The sequence below is a fragment of the Ursus arctos genome, unplaced genomic scaffold, assembly GCF_023065955.2.
Source record: "Ursus arctos isolate Adak ecotype North America unplaced genomic scaffold, UrsArc2.0 scaffold_15, whole genome shotgun sequence".
In the NCBI taxonomy this organism is placed as follows: domain Eukaryota; kingdom Metazoa; phylum Chordata; class Mammalia; order Carnivora; family Ursidae; genus Ursus; species Ursus arctos.
Genome location: NW_026622819.1, coordinates 42,090,689 through 42,103,644, shown reverse-complemented (window position 1 = coordinate 42,103,644; position 12,956 = coordinate 42,090,689). Strand labels below are relative to the sequence as shown.

The 12,956-nt window shown below is 39.5% G+C and overlaps 1 long non-coding RNA gene across 1 annotated transcript in view; it reads right to left on the bottom strand.

Annotated features, from left to right (window-relative positions):
* The window catches only part of LOC113263985 (uncharacterized), a 389,471-nt gene that overhangs the window by 150,544 nt on the left and 225,971 nt on the right, over positions 1-12,956 (bottom strand). The gene's annotated exons all lie outside the window — the stretch shown is intronic.

Below are 12,956 nucleotides of genomic sequence, written 5' to 3'. Positions count from 1 at the left end.
GAGGAGCCCTGCAAGGATAGCTCTCCTTAAAGGAAGCAGAATAAGAGAGGCTCAGCGATTGCCCAAAATCACATGGCAAATAGATAATAAGTGTCAGCTCTCAAGCCTAAGGATGCTGACTTCTGATGCAAGTCTTTTTCATTAATGGTAACAATTCCTGTTTGCAACATATATTATAGCCAAAGGCTAATATGGCTGTGTTAGACACTTGGATGCCTGCCCAATATCCAGCCCTTACTTTTGTGTTACAGATGGAACATCAGTTCTATTCAGGACAATAAGAAGCCCAGTTCCAGACAACAAATCACTGGTCTGGGCCAGTAGTTCTCAAAATTGAGCATATCAGAATCACCCAGAAAGCTCATTAAAACACAGATCACGAGCCTGACTCCAAGGGTTTCTGATTCAGTAGGTCTAGGATGGGGCCCAAGAATTTGCATGCCCAGCAGGTTCCTAGGTGATGGGGCTGCTGCCGGTGTGAAGATCTCTCTTAGAGAACAGCTGGCTGAAACTAATCATGATAACCCTGATCTCCAAGTCCCCTGCAGCCAAGTGCGGCTGCGGATCTCAGCAGTTTGGCCAGTAAGATGTTAGGAGAAGGCTTCTGGGACTTCCAGGAACATTTTGCTTTCTTAATAAAAAAAAAAAAAAAAAAAAAAAAACCTGTATGGTTTGTGCTATCCCATCCCCTTTGTTCTGCTCTGGACAGAGAAGTGATGCCTGAGACTGCAATACTCACCCTACATCCAAGAGGTACCAAGACAACGCTGTAGGGAGAAGGACGGCAGGGCAAAAAAAGAAAAGTCTGGATCGCTCGTGACATATTTGAGCCCCCCACATTAGTCCTGGACCAACTACCTCCGAATGTCTTATCTTAGGAAGTTAGGCAACCAAATGTCTTTATTACTTAAGCATCATTAGTCAGGTGGACTGTTAAAAGCAACTGTAACCTATACCAAAGGTTTCTGCAAAACAATTTTTCAAAAAAATCAAACACTGGAAACTGGTGCCTCTCATTTTGCCAAATGTACCTTCACATTCATTTGTACATTCAGTCCCAGGGTAACTATGTTGTTGGATTTAAAAGTTTTTTTTTTCCTAGGCTGACTTAACTTCACTTAGCATAATACCCTCTAGGTCCATCTATAGTGTCACAAATGGCACAATCTTGATCTTTTTTTTATGGCTGCATAATATGCCATTGTGTGTGTCTCTGTGTGTGTGTGTGTGTGTGTGTGTGTGTCTGTGTGTACCCTATCTTCCTTACCCATTTGTCTATCAATGGACACATGAGTTGCTTCCATCTTGGCTACTGTAAATAACTGTAATAATAATTTTACATAAATAATTATAAATAATGCTGCAATAAACACAGGGGTGCATGTATCTTTTCGAATTAGTGGTTTTGTTTTCTTAGGGTAAATACGCAGTAGTGAAATTATTGGATCGTATCCAATAAGGGGTTAATATCCAAACTATATAAAGAACTCCCACAATTCAATATCAAATAAAACAAACCATCCAATTTAAATGGGCAGAGGATCTGAATAGACATTTCTCCAAAGAAGACATCCAGATGGCTAACAGACACATGAAAAGATGCTCAACACCACTCATCATCAGGGAAATACAAATCAAAACCACAATGAGCTAGCACCTCACAACTGTCAGAATGGCTAGTATCAAAGAGACAAAACATAGCAAGTGTTAGCAAGACTGAGAAAAAGGAGCTTTTGTGCCCTGCTAGTGGGAATACAAATTTGGGAGGCCACTATGGAAAACGGTATGAAGGTTGCTCAAAAAATTAAAAATAGAACTATCATAGGATCCAGAAGTTTCCCTTCTCAGTATTTATCCAAAGAAAATGAAAATACTAATTTGAAAAGATATATACTCCCCTATGTTCGCTGCAGCATTATTTACAAAAGCCAAGATACAGGGGCGCCTGGGTGGCCCAGTCGTTAAGCGTCTGCCTTTGGCTCAGGGCGTGATCCCGGCATTCTGGGATCGAGCCCCACATCAGGCTCCTCCACTGGGATCCTGCTTCTTCCTCTCCCACTCCCCCTGCTTGTGTTTCCTCTCTCGCTGGCTGTCTCTCTCTCTCAAATGAATAAATAAAATCTTTTAAAAAAAAAAAAGCCAAGATACGGAAGCAACCTAAGTGTCCAATCATTGATAGATGGATGGATAAAGATGTACTGTGTCTATATATAACACATCTTTATCCATTCATCTGTCAATGGACATCTGGGCTCTTTCCATAGTTTGGATATCGTGGACATTGCTGCTATGAATACTGGGGTGCAGGTGCCCCTTCGGATCACAATGTTTGTATCCTTTGGGTAAATACCTAAGAGCCCAGATGTCCATCAACAGATGAATGGATAAAGACGATGCAGTTCATATATACATGGAATATTACTCAGCCATCAAAAAGGATGAAATCATACCATTTACAATGATACAGATGGAAATGGAGGGTATTATGCTAAGTGAAATACGTCAATCAGAGAAAGACAATTATCATATGGTTACATTCAATTGTGGAATTTAAGAAACAAAACAGAGGATCACAGGGGAAGGGAGGGAAAAATAAAATAAGATGAAATCAGAGGGAGAGAGACAAACCGTAAGAGACTCTTAACTCTAGGAAACAAACTGAGGGTTGCTGGAGAGGAAGTGGGTGGGGGATGGGGTAACTGGGTGATGGGCATTAAGGAGGGCACGTGATGTAATGAGCACTGGGTGTTATATTCAACTAATGAATAACTGAACTCTACATCTGAAGCTAATGATACACTATATGTTAAATAACTGAATTTAAATAAAATAAGTTTAAAAAAAGATGTAACGTGTACACACACACACACACACACACACACAGAGGAATATTACTTAACCATAAAAAAGAATGTAATCTTGTCACTCATGACAACATGGACAGCTCCAGAGGGTATTATACTAAGTGAAATAAGTAAGACAGAGAAAGACAAATACCATATAATTTCACTTATATGTGAAAGCTTAAAAACAAAACAAATGAACAAACAAACAAAAAAACAGAAACAGAATTACAGATACAGAGAACAGTCCGGTGGTTGCTGGAGGGGAGGGGAGTTGGGGAAATGGGTGAAACAGATGAAGGGGATCAAAAGGTACAAACTTCCAGTTATAAAATAAAGTCATGGGTATAATGCACAGCACAGGGAATAAAGTCAATAATACTGCAACAATTTTGTATGGTGACAGATGGTAACTGCACTTAACTGTGATGAGCACAGAGTAATATATAGAATTGTCAAATCACTACGCTGTACATCTGAAACTAATAATATTGTATGTCAACTACACTCCAATAAAAGTAAAGTAGTTTGATGACCTTTATTTTTAAAAAAGATTTTTTTTCTAGTAGCCATGCTTTATTAAAAAAAATTTGGAGTTCATTGCCATAAAGTATGCATTGAGAAACACTATTCTAGGTATTAAATACATGTGCTTCTTAAAAATTAATACTGAATGAAAGACAGGCACAGGAAAAAAAAACTGCCTGAAGTTGTAGGTTTAATTTCAAACTTGTCTTCATAGACCAATTGTGCTTAATACACAGTAATTCCCCCCAAAGACTGGAGTCATTAACTAAAATGAAATCTGACCTTCAGTACACATTTGTTGCAAGATTAGAGAAATGACCTACTACTGAGCATTCAGAAAAGTGTTCCAAAGAACAAGTTCCATAAAATATTCCACCACCAGAAAACGTTCGGGAGATGATGCATATTCTGTCTCCCTCCTTGGAGGTACGGAATGCATGTGGATATTGAAGGCTTAAAGAAGTCCTGCAATATGGGGCACGTGGGTGGTTCAGTCGGTGAGCGTCTGCCTTCGGCTCAGGTCATGATCTCAGGGTCCTGGGATCAAGCCCCGCAACAGGCTCCCTGCCCTCTCCCTTTACCTCCCCCCCCCCAGCTTGTGCTCACTTTCTCTCTCTCTCTCTCTCTCTCTCTCTCTCTCTCTCTCTCAAATAAATAAATAAATAAACAGAAGTCCTACAGTTAAAAAAAAAAAAAAAAAAAAGACCAGTAGGAAAATCTATTATATTCTGTTTAATGAAGACTTTCTCACTTTACTTGGTTCACAGAACACTTTTCTCCATGAGATCTACAACCCTTTCAAAACATTGGTAGCCAAGACAGACTCTACGTTATGTCATAAGCTGTAAGCACTGCAGATCTACTTGGGTTCAAATCCCAGCTCTGTCACGCACAGCCATTGATTCTAAAATGTATTTTTTTCACATTTATCATTTCTTAAAGTCAGCTACGTGTTTTGGTTCAATGGGTAGCATTTTTTCTTAGTATAAATAAAATAATGGTGCATCTTACAATTAGCACACCATTAATTACTTACCAGGATTGGTAAAATGTTGTATATGGCTTTTAGCTGGTCACATAACTGTGGTGTGGCTTGGCTGTCTCATTGGCAAAATGGGGATACTATCTACCTCATAGGGATGTGGGGATTGTTGCCTGGCACTAGTTAAGCACTCAGTAAATATTAGCCATCCTAATAATTATTTCAGGAACACTAAAAAGGCCCCCTGCTCCTCAAATCCTTTCCTCATCTATTTGTTGATTCTTCCTTTAACAATGACTATTTTCCCAAAGAGATACACATCTTAAAATGCAAATCCATCAGAGAGGGGACCACAGCCTGGCAATCATACTCAGGTATAAAGACTAAGAAAAGATGCTCTTCTGAGGGCTGATTTTGATAGACGGAAAGGGGAGGGGTTCCAAGGCACAAATGGTGTGTGAAGGCGGGGAAGGAAGCCAGGCCACATCTAGGGGGAAAAGGAACATCAGTGAGGATGGAGGCATGCTCACTTTCCACCCTTTTTCTCAGGGTTGAACCCAGGCTTGTTTCCCCTGAGGGCCTCATATTACCCCTCGCTTGGAAACTGAGCATCTCCAGAAGGCTGCAGCCCTTCAGATGAGACCAGGCCTCCATCAACAGCCTCCCGAATGTGAGGAATTAGACACTAGCAATGCACCAAGAGGAAGAGGGGCCCCCAAACAGGAGATGGAAGGAGACCCGAGACTACCCTCTGTCTCCTAATTCTGCTGAGCATTCAAGCTAAGAGGACCAGATTCAGGGACCACCTTAACAGCAACAGGGCCACTGAAAAGTCTTAAAACTTAAAAACTACTTTAACAACCCAACACCAAACTGTGAGGAAGCCTCTTCTCTCTTTTCTCTGGCAAATGTTTCATTAAGCACGAGTACCACCATCATCATCTTCTTCGTTAAGTAAGTGTGGCCATTTTTGTGGTGGATCCTCACTTTCTCTTCCTAGGGAATTTTAAAAAATAGGTAGATAGGGAGGTAGATGATAGAAAAATAGACAGATGGGGCACCTGGGTGGCACAGTGGTTAAGCATCTGCCTTCGGCTCAGGGCGTGATCCCGGTGTTATGGGATCGAGCCCCACATCAGGCTCCTCCGCTATGAGCCTGCTTCTTCCTCTCCCACTCCCCTTGCTTGTGTTCCCTCTCTCGCTGGCTGTCTCTATCTCTGTCAAATAAATAAATAAAATCTTAAAAAAAAAAAAAGAAAAAAAAGAAAAATAGACAGATGACAGATAGATGGAGAGAGAGATAGCAGACGATAGATAGATGATAGATAGATAGATAGATAGATAGATAGATAGATAGATAGATAGATATAGACAGACTGGCTGGCTGGCTGGCATGAGAGAAGCAGAGGAAAACATTTAATGGGTCAAGCACAAGTCCCAAGGGCACAAGAACTTTAAGAATAAGCTCAGCCATTTGCTGGCTGTGACCCTGAACAAGTCGCTCAATCTACTGAGGCTCACCTGCAAAATGGAGGTACAGCCCTTCACCTTTCCTACTGCACAAAGGTGTCGTGAGTGTCCAGATAAATTATGTAGGTGAAAGTGCTCAACAAAAACTAAGCAATTAAAAGAGGCAAAAGAGGAGACTGAAAATTAAAATTTGTATTTCCACTGTCCCAGTAATCTCATTTTGGGGGAACTCTGTTCTACAAAGATAAAAGCATCTGTATGAAGGGAATTATGAATGAGGATATTTATTACAGTTCAGTTGGTATAGGAACAGGAGAGGGAGGGAAGGAAGGAAAGCAGGAGAGACAGAAAAAGAAAACAAACCTAAAAAGTATTTGTCTTTCAATAGGGGGTTGGACAAATAAATTTGTGGTATATCCATACAATGGAATATTATAAGACTATTATTATTTGTGTTAGACTTAGATTTCCTGACCTAGAGCATTTTTCCTGATATATCTTTAAGTCAGAAAAGCAAATAATATATAGAGTTTGGGTTTATTCCTTTATTTAAAAAAAAAAGAAAAAGAGGAAGAGATTTTTATACTTATAGAAGCATTTTTAAAAGTGCGTAAAATACCAAACTGTAAAAATCAGTTATCTGGGGAGGGTGGGACTAAACAAGGATAGAGGGAGATTATAAATGCTTCCTTCCTGCATCTCTGAATTGTTTGGCACAGAAAAATAAATATGTATTATTTTTAAAATGTGTAAAAACTAACAGCTGGGGGAAGGGAAGGAGAGAGGGAGGAAGCAAAGAGAGAGGAGGAAAGGGAAAGAGAGGTAAAAAGAAAGATCTGTGATCCTTGGTCAAAGTATAGAAAACACCTTATAGGTCTTACGAGGATTCCAGGATCCTGCCTGCTTCTTTATGGATATTAGGACTTTCAGACATGGCACCGACCTAATAGATCGTGACTCATTCAAACCACCTCTTTCCTCCATCTTCATCCTGCCAAGTTCTAGAGGTCCAGAGAGGAAATTTCTTTGTTGTTCCAACTCAGGAGTTCCTATTTGCTAATAAGCTGAACGTCTAGACAATTCCTTTGAATCTCAACTGTGAAATTCCTTTGGTTATCATCTTTTTCTTTTTTTTATTTTTATTTTTTTATTTTATTTTTATTTTATTTTATTTTATTTTTTTAATGTTTTTTTATTATATTATGTTAGTGACCATACAGTACATCCCCGGTTTCCGATGTAAAGTTCGATGATTCATTAGTTGCGTGTAACACCCAGTGCACCATGCAATACGTGCCCTCCTTACTACCCATCACTGGTCTATCCCATTCCCCCACCCCTCTCCCCTCTGAGGCTGGGTATTTACCCCAAAGATACAGACGTAGTGAAGAGAAGGGCCATATGCACCCCAATGTTCATAGCAGCATTGTCCACAATAGCCAAAGCGTGGAAGGAACTGAGATGCCCTTCGACAGATGACTGGATTAAGAAGTTGTGGTCCATATATACAATGGAATATTACTCAGCTATCAGAAAGAACGAATTCTTAACACTTGCTGCAACATGGACGGCACTGGAGGAGATAATGCTAAGTGAAATAAGTCAAGCAGAGAAAGACAATTATCATACGATTTCTCTCATCTATGGAACATAAGAACTAGGAAGATCCATAGGGGAAGAAAGGGATAAAGAAAGGGGGGGTAATCAGAAGGGGGAATGAAGCATCTTTTTCTTTTTTTTAAAGATTCATTTATTTGGAGAGAGAGAGGAGGGGGGAGGGAGAAAGAGAATCTGAAATAGACTGAGCGTGGAGCCCGATGTGAGGCTCGATCTCATGACCCTGAGACCATGACCTAAGCCAAAATCAAGAGTCGGACGCTTAACCAACTGAGCCACCCAGGCGCCCCCTTTGGTATCATTGTTTTCTTTCTCTACCTGTGAGTTTCTCACCCCCTAGAGCTTTTTGGAGATTTCCCCAGAACAGACACAGGGAGATCCTGTATTTCTGAGTCCTTGGCCAGCACAACACCAGAGACGGGTGCACACGCATTGGCTCCCAGCACCCTGGCCTTTCCACAGCCCAGCTCCCAGGTTCCACACCAGCAGAGTGCAAACATTTTAGTAGCTTCCACAGCAGCTGCTGAGCTTTTACCAGTTGGAAATGATGACAGCTTCAAGGGTCCTTGCAGGTAGAAATGATGCAGTAGAAAGCACCTAGGAGTCAAACACTTTTTAAAATGATAAGAAGTATACTGGTGAAAACACAGAGAGAAGAGAATGCTCAGACCCCTGCCGGCTTGAGGATAAACAGCTACCACCTCTCCAAAGAGCAGTTTGGTAACATGTCTGAAGAGTGTCAAAATGTTCATATCTTTTAAGCAATATTTTTTCTAAGAAATAATCAAGAAATACCAAAAATATGTATGTAAGTATCTCATATGGTTATTGTGGGAATAAGTTAATTCATGTAAAGAGCTTAAAATAGTTCCAGGTACCTAAAAAGCCCTGTATAACTATGAGCAAATACTAATAACAGTTATTATTTCCCTCTTAAATTTCCCCAGCTTTTTGGGGCACCAGGGTGGCTCAGTTGGTTAAGCACCTGCCTTTCGCTCAGGTCATGATCCCAGGGTCCTGGGGTCAGGCTCCCTGCTCAGTGGGGAGTCTGCTTCTCCCTCTCCCTCTGCCCCTCTTCTCTGCTCATGTTTGTTCTCTCTCTCTCTCACACAAATACATAAAATCTTTTGTAAAAATTTAAAAATAAAAAAATTTTCCCTAGCTTTTTAAACCTTCTAAAATATCTTTGCATTATATTTAAACTGAAAAAAATTATAATATAGATGTCAATCCTAAAGAAACAATCTAAAATTTTTTTTAAATGCTTAATGCCCAAGATGTGCATATTCATTTAGAATAGTGACAAATTGGAAATCATTCCAATGTACAACAATAAGGGGTTAACTAGGTAAATGAGGATGCCTCCATGTGATTGAGTACTTTGCAGAAGTTAAAAACGATGATCCTGAGGAATTCTAATAACTTTTGGAAATGCTCATGTTCCTAAGTTAGGAGGTAGAAAGCATACAAGATTATACACATCTACTTTCAACTGTGGTCAAAAAATCACAGGGGTGTGGAGAAGCCTGGAAGAAATTCTAACCAAGTGTTAGCTAATACCTTCTTCCTACACCTAAATCTCAAAAGGGTTCAATAAGTTCCAAGGCGTATATACTTTTAGGGAGTAAGCAGGTGATAGTTTCCTAAAACAGGGGTCCCAGAAGAGCCCTCTGCCCACAGAACTCATAGAACATTGAGGCATTTAGAAGCATCAGAGGAGATGGGGGAGGAGCAAAGGTTCGAGAATAAGACCAACCCGGTTCAAGTCCGGACTGCACTTTTACTCCTGGGGTGACCCCAGGCAGGTGATTAAACCTCTCTAGGTAAATTGGCAGAAGGCAGAGTACGTACACCACACAGGCAGCGAGAATGGCTGCACCTAACAAGTTCTCAGCAACTGTGAAGCGTGTTGGCTGCGGTGAAGACATGGCCTTCCCAGCGTCTCCATCACACGGGGAGTAAACTGTGGCTTTAAGAGGTGAAGACCAGTCCAAGTCACTCACCAGAACTCAAGTGAAACAGACCCCAAGCCTCCAAATTCCCTTTCTCTGGCCCAGAACTGCCTCCCTAGAGTCTCGTCGCTTCTTGCCTTGTTCCCTTTGACCCCAATTTCCTCCTTGGAAACTGCTGAAATGATCACTTTGATATTTAAAAACGAAAGCTTCTGTCATGTGCCCAAAGTAATAAATGTTTTAGAGTTTCAATTAAACTAAATGTAGGAAAGCTGGATCCCATTCCTATATCTAATGAGTCACACAGACCCATTACCCCACCATCCATTAATTCTAACAAGGTCAGCTCATTAGCGAAGTCTCCTCATGACTGCGCAATGAACCTGAGCAGGGGTGTGCTGTGAGCAGACCCACACAGGGACCTGCCGCCAGGGCCTCTGAGCTTCTGTGCCATTTCTCCCACCCATGAAAACCCGGGCCTCAGAGCTGAGGGAGATTCACACACACGAAGGCCCAAGTTTTCCCAAGGGAAACTTGTGAAACTTACACATCTAGCCTGTAAGCCACAAGGCTCATGAGAGTTGCTTCTCTCCCAAGCTAGAATCTCTGGTTCTGAAGGAAAGACACCTTAATACTTATCGGCCATTTACCCTGGGTCAGGCACAGTGCCAGGTGCCATTTCGTCACCATCTTAAAGATGAGGAAAATGAGTCTCAGCCTCAGAGTGCCTAAGTAGCTTTCCCAAGGACACACAGCTAATAAGTAGCAGGTACTGAATTTGAGCCTGAGCCCCATTGTCTCAACTACGAAGTTTTCATGTCTTTTTTTGCTAAGTATTCCAAATGAGTGGGAGCCAGAGATCTCTGGACAGGGGTCACCTGCTGACATCAGCACATCTTCTATGGCTGATGTGAGGAGTAAGTGAGACAATGGAATTAAAGCACTTGACGTAGTATAGAGGTTATGGTGCTAAAACAGAGGTTAAGGACAAAACTAATTAGAAACCACACTGGGGTTGACTTCAAGTCTGGCTCTCCCTTCTCTTCCCTAATGAAACCCTGCAAACTGCAGTGCTGGAGTCTTGCTGAGTCTTGGGGGAAGTTCCTACAGAACACGGAAGGAAAGAAACAGGGGCTATCGTGCCTCTAAGATGTTGCCCCTCCAGCCAGGGTAGCTCTGCATTTATCCATTTTTAAACTGGGCTCCTGCACAAGAGTTTCTGTGACAACAGGATTCTGCTGCTTTAAAAAAATTAAGTTTGAAAGTAGACATTACATGTCATTGTTGGATCATGCAGAACTAAGTGGAGAATATGAGTGATTTTACATACCCCTATCAAAACGGATGGATCAAATAAACAGAAAATAAGGACAAAGATTTTCTTGATATGATTAATAAGCTAGACCTAGTAGAATATATGAAACTTTACACCCATCAAATAAAGAACATCAAAGCTTTTCAAGCACTCAGGGACACAAAGGAAGGCTCCAAATAGCCCAATATCTGTAACAGATTGATCACAGCAGAATAAAATTAATAATTTTTATTACAACTTAAAAATGCCACATATCTGCAAACTAAAACAAAATATTATTACTCCATAATGCTTGGGTTAAAGAAAAATTCATGAATGAAATGACAAAACACCTATAATTAAAAAGCAATGAAATCAACATATATTGAAATTTGTAGATAATGGCAAAAAGCAGTACAAAAAGGAAAAATTATAGCTTTAAATATTAACAGAAAAAAATAAAAATTAAAAACCAAGCTAAGTGTTCAACTCAAGAAAATAAAAGAGTATCAGATACAGAAACCAAGGAATAAAGAAATTTTAAAAATTCCAAAAATGAAAAACTCCAAAAAGTGAGTTTTTGAAAAGAGCAGTAAGATGGACAAAAAAGATAGCAGTGAGGAATGTTTAGAATTGCTGATTCATTATATTGTACACCTGAAACTAATATAACACTATGTTAATTATATTTCAAAAAAATTAAAAGATAGCACGCCAATTTTTAAAACCATAGATTCTTTTTTTTACATGTTAAAACCATAGATTCTTAACAGATAAAGAACTTATTTAAAAATTGAAAATTATATGTGAAAAAACAAGAAAATCTAAATATGTAAATTTCCTAAAATATAATTACCAAAATTGGTACAAAGAGGAAATAAATTATCTAATCAGCCATTAAAGAAATTAAGATGATAATGAAAGTCCTTCTATCTCTCCAAAAAAAAAATCCTGGGGCTCAGATAATTCTACAGAAGAGTTCTAACAAACATTATTATTATTATTATCATTATCATTATTATTATTAAAAGATTTTTATTCATTTATTTAAGAGAGAGCATGAGAGCAGGGAGGACCAGAGAGAGGAAGATCAGAGGGAGAAGCAGACTCCCTGCTGAGTGGGGAGCCCAGTGCCGCTGGATCCAGGACTCTGGTATCATGACCTGAGCCAAAGGAAGATGCTTACCAACTGAGCCACCCAGGTGCCTCACAAACTTTCAAGAAAAAGATAATGATCCTTCTCTGATACAAATTGCTTTGAAGAAAGGGAGGAAGGAAGAGAGGGAGGGAGAGGGAGGAAGGATGGAGAGATGGGAGGGAGACAGAGGAAGGATGGAGAGATGGGAGGGAGACAGAGGAAGGATGGAGAGATGGGAGGGAGACGGAGGAAGGAAAGAACAGGGAAAGATTCCCCATCGACTTTTATGACGCTTATACAAACTGTACCAAAAAACTAGACAAGTACATCACAAGTAAAGGAACATTATATGCCTATTCATTCAAACACATATATTAAAGTTGTGAATAAAATGTTAGCTTTTCTTCCCCAAACTATCTATTGTAATCAAGTAGGATTTATTCAAAAAAGTATGGCTTAACATGAGAAAAAAACTATGCAATTCTCTACAATCAAGGACAAGAGAAGAAAATTTGCATTGTTATCTCCATAGTCACAGAAAAAACATCTTATAAAATTTTATACTAATTACGAAAACTCCTAGAAAACTGGGAGTTGAAGAACTTTTTTAACTTGATAAAAACTATACTCCATAAATCTACATCCAATATTCAACGTAATAAAAACCTTTTAGATATACTACCTTGAAATCTTCTTCAAATCAAGGATAAACTAGGATCTCATCTATTACCCGTACCATTCAAAATAATACTGGGAACTGCCCAATTTAATCAGACAAAAAAAATAAAAGCCTAGCATCAGGAGGAAAGAAACAAAACGGTCATTGTTAGCAGTGATAGAATCATCTATACATAAAATAGCCACAGCATCAAGAAACGAATGAATAGAACTAATAGTGGAATTTCGTAAGATTGCCAGATTTAAGATAAATGTATAAAATGGTACAGCACATACCTGCACCAGCATTACCAACAGAAAACAGAAATTTATTCATAACAGTAACAAAAATAATAAAATAGCTAGGAACTATAAAGGAAAGATGTGCAATAGCATTATTTTAAAATACAATAATAGCATCAAGGAAGACCTGAAAAAATAGATTCATGTTCACAGATGCAATAATTTACATTTG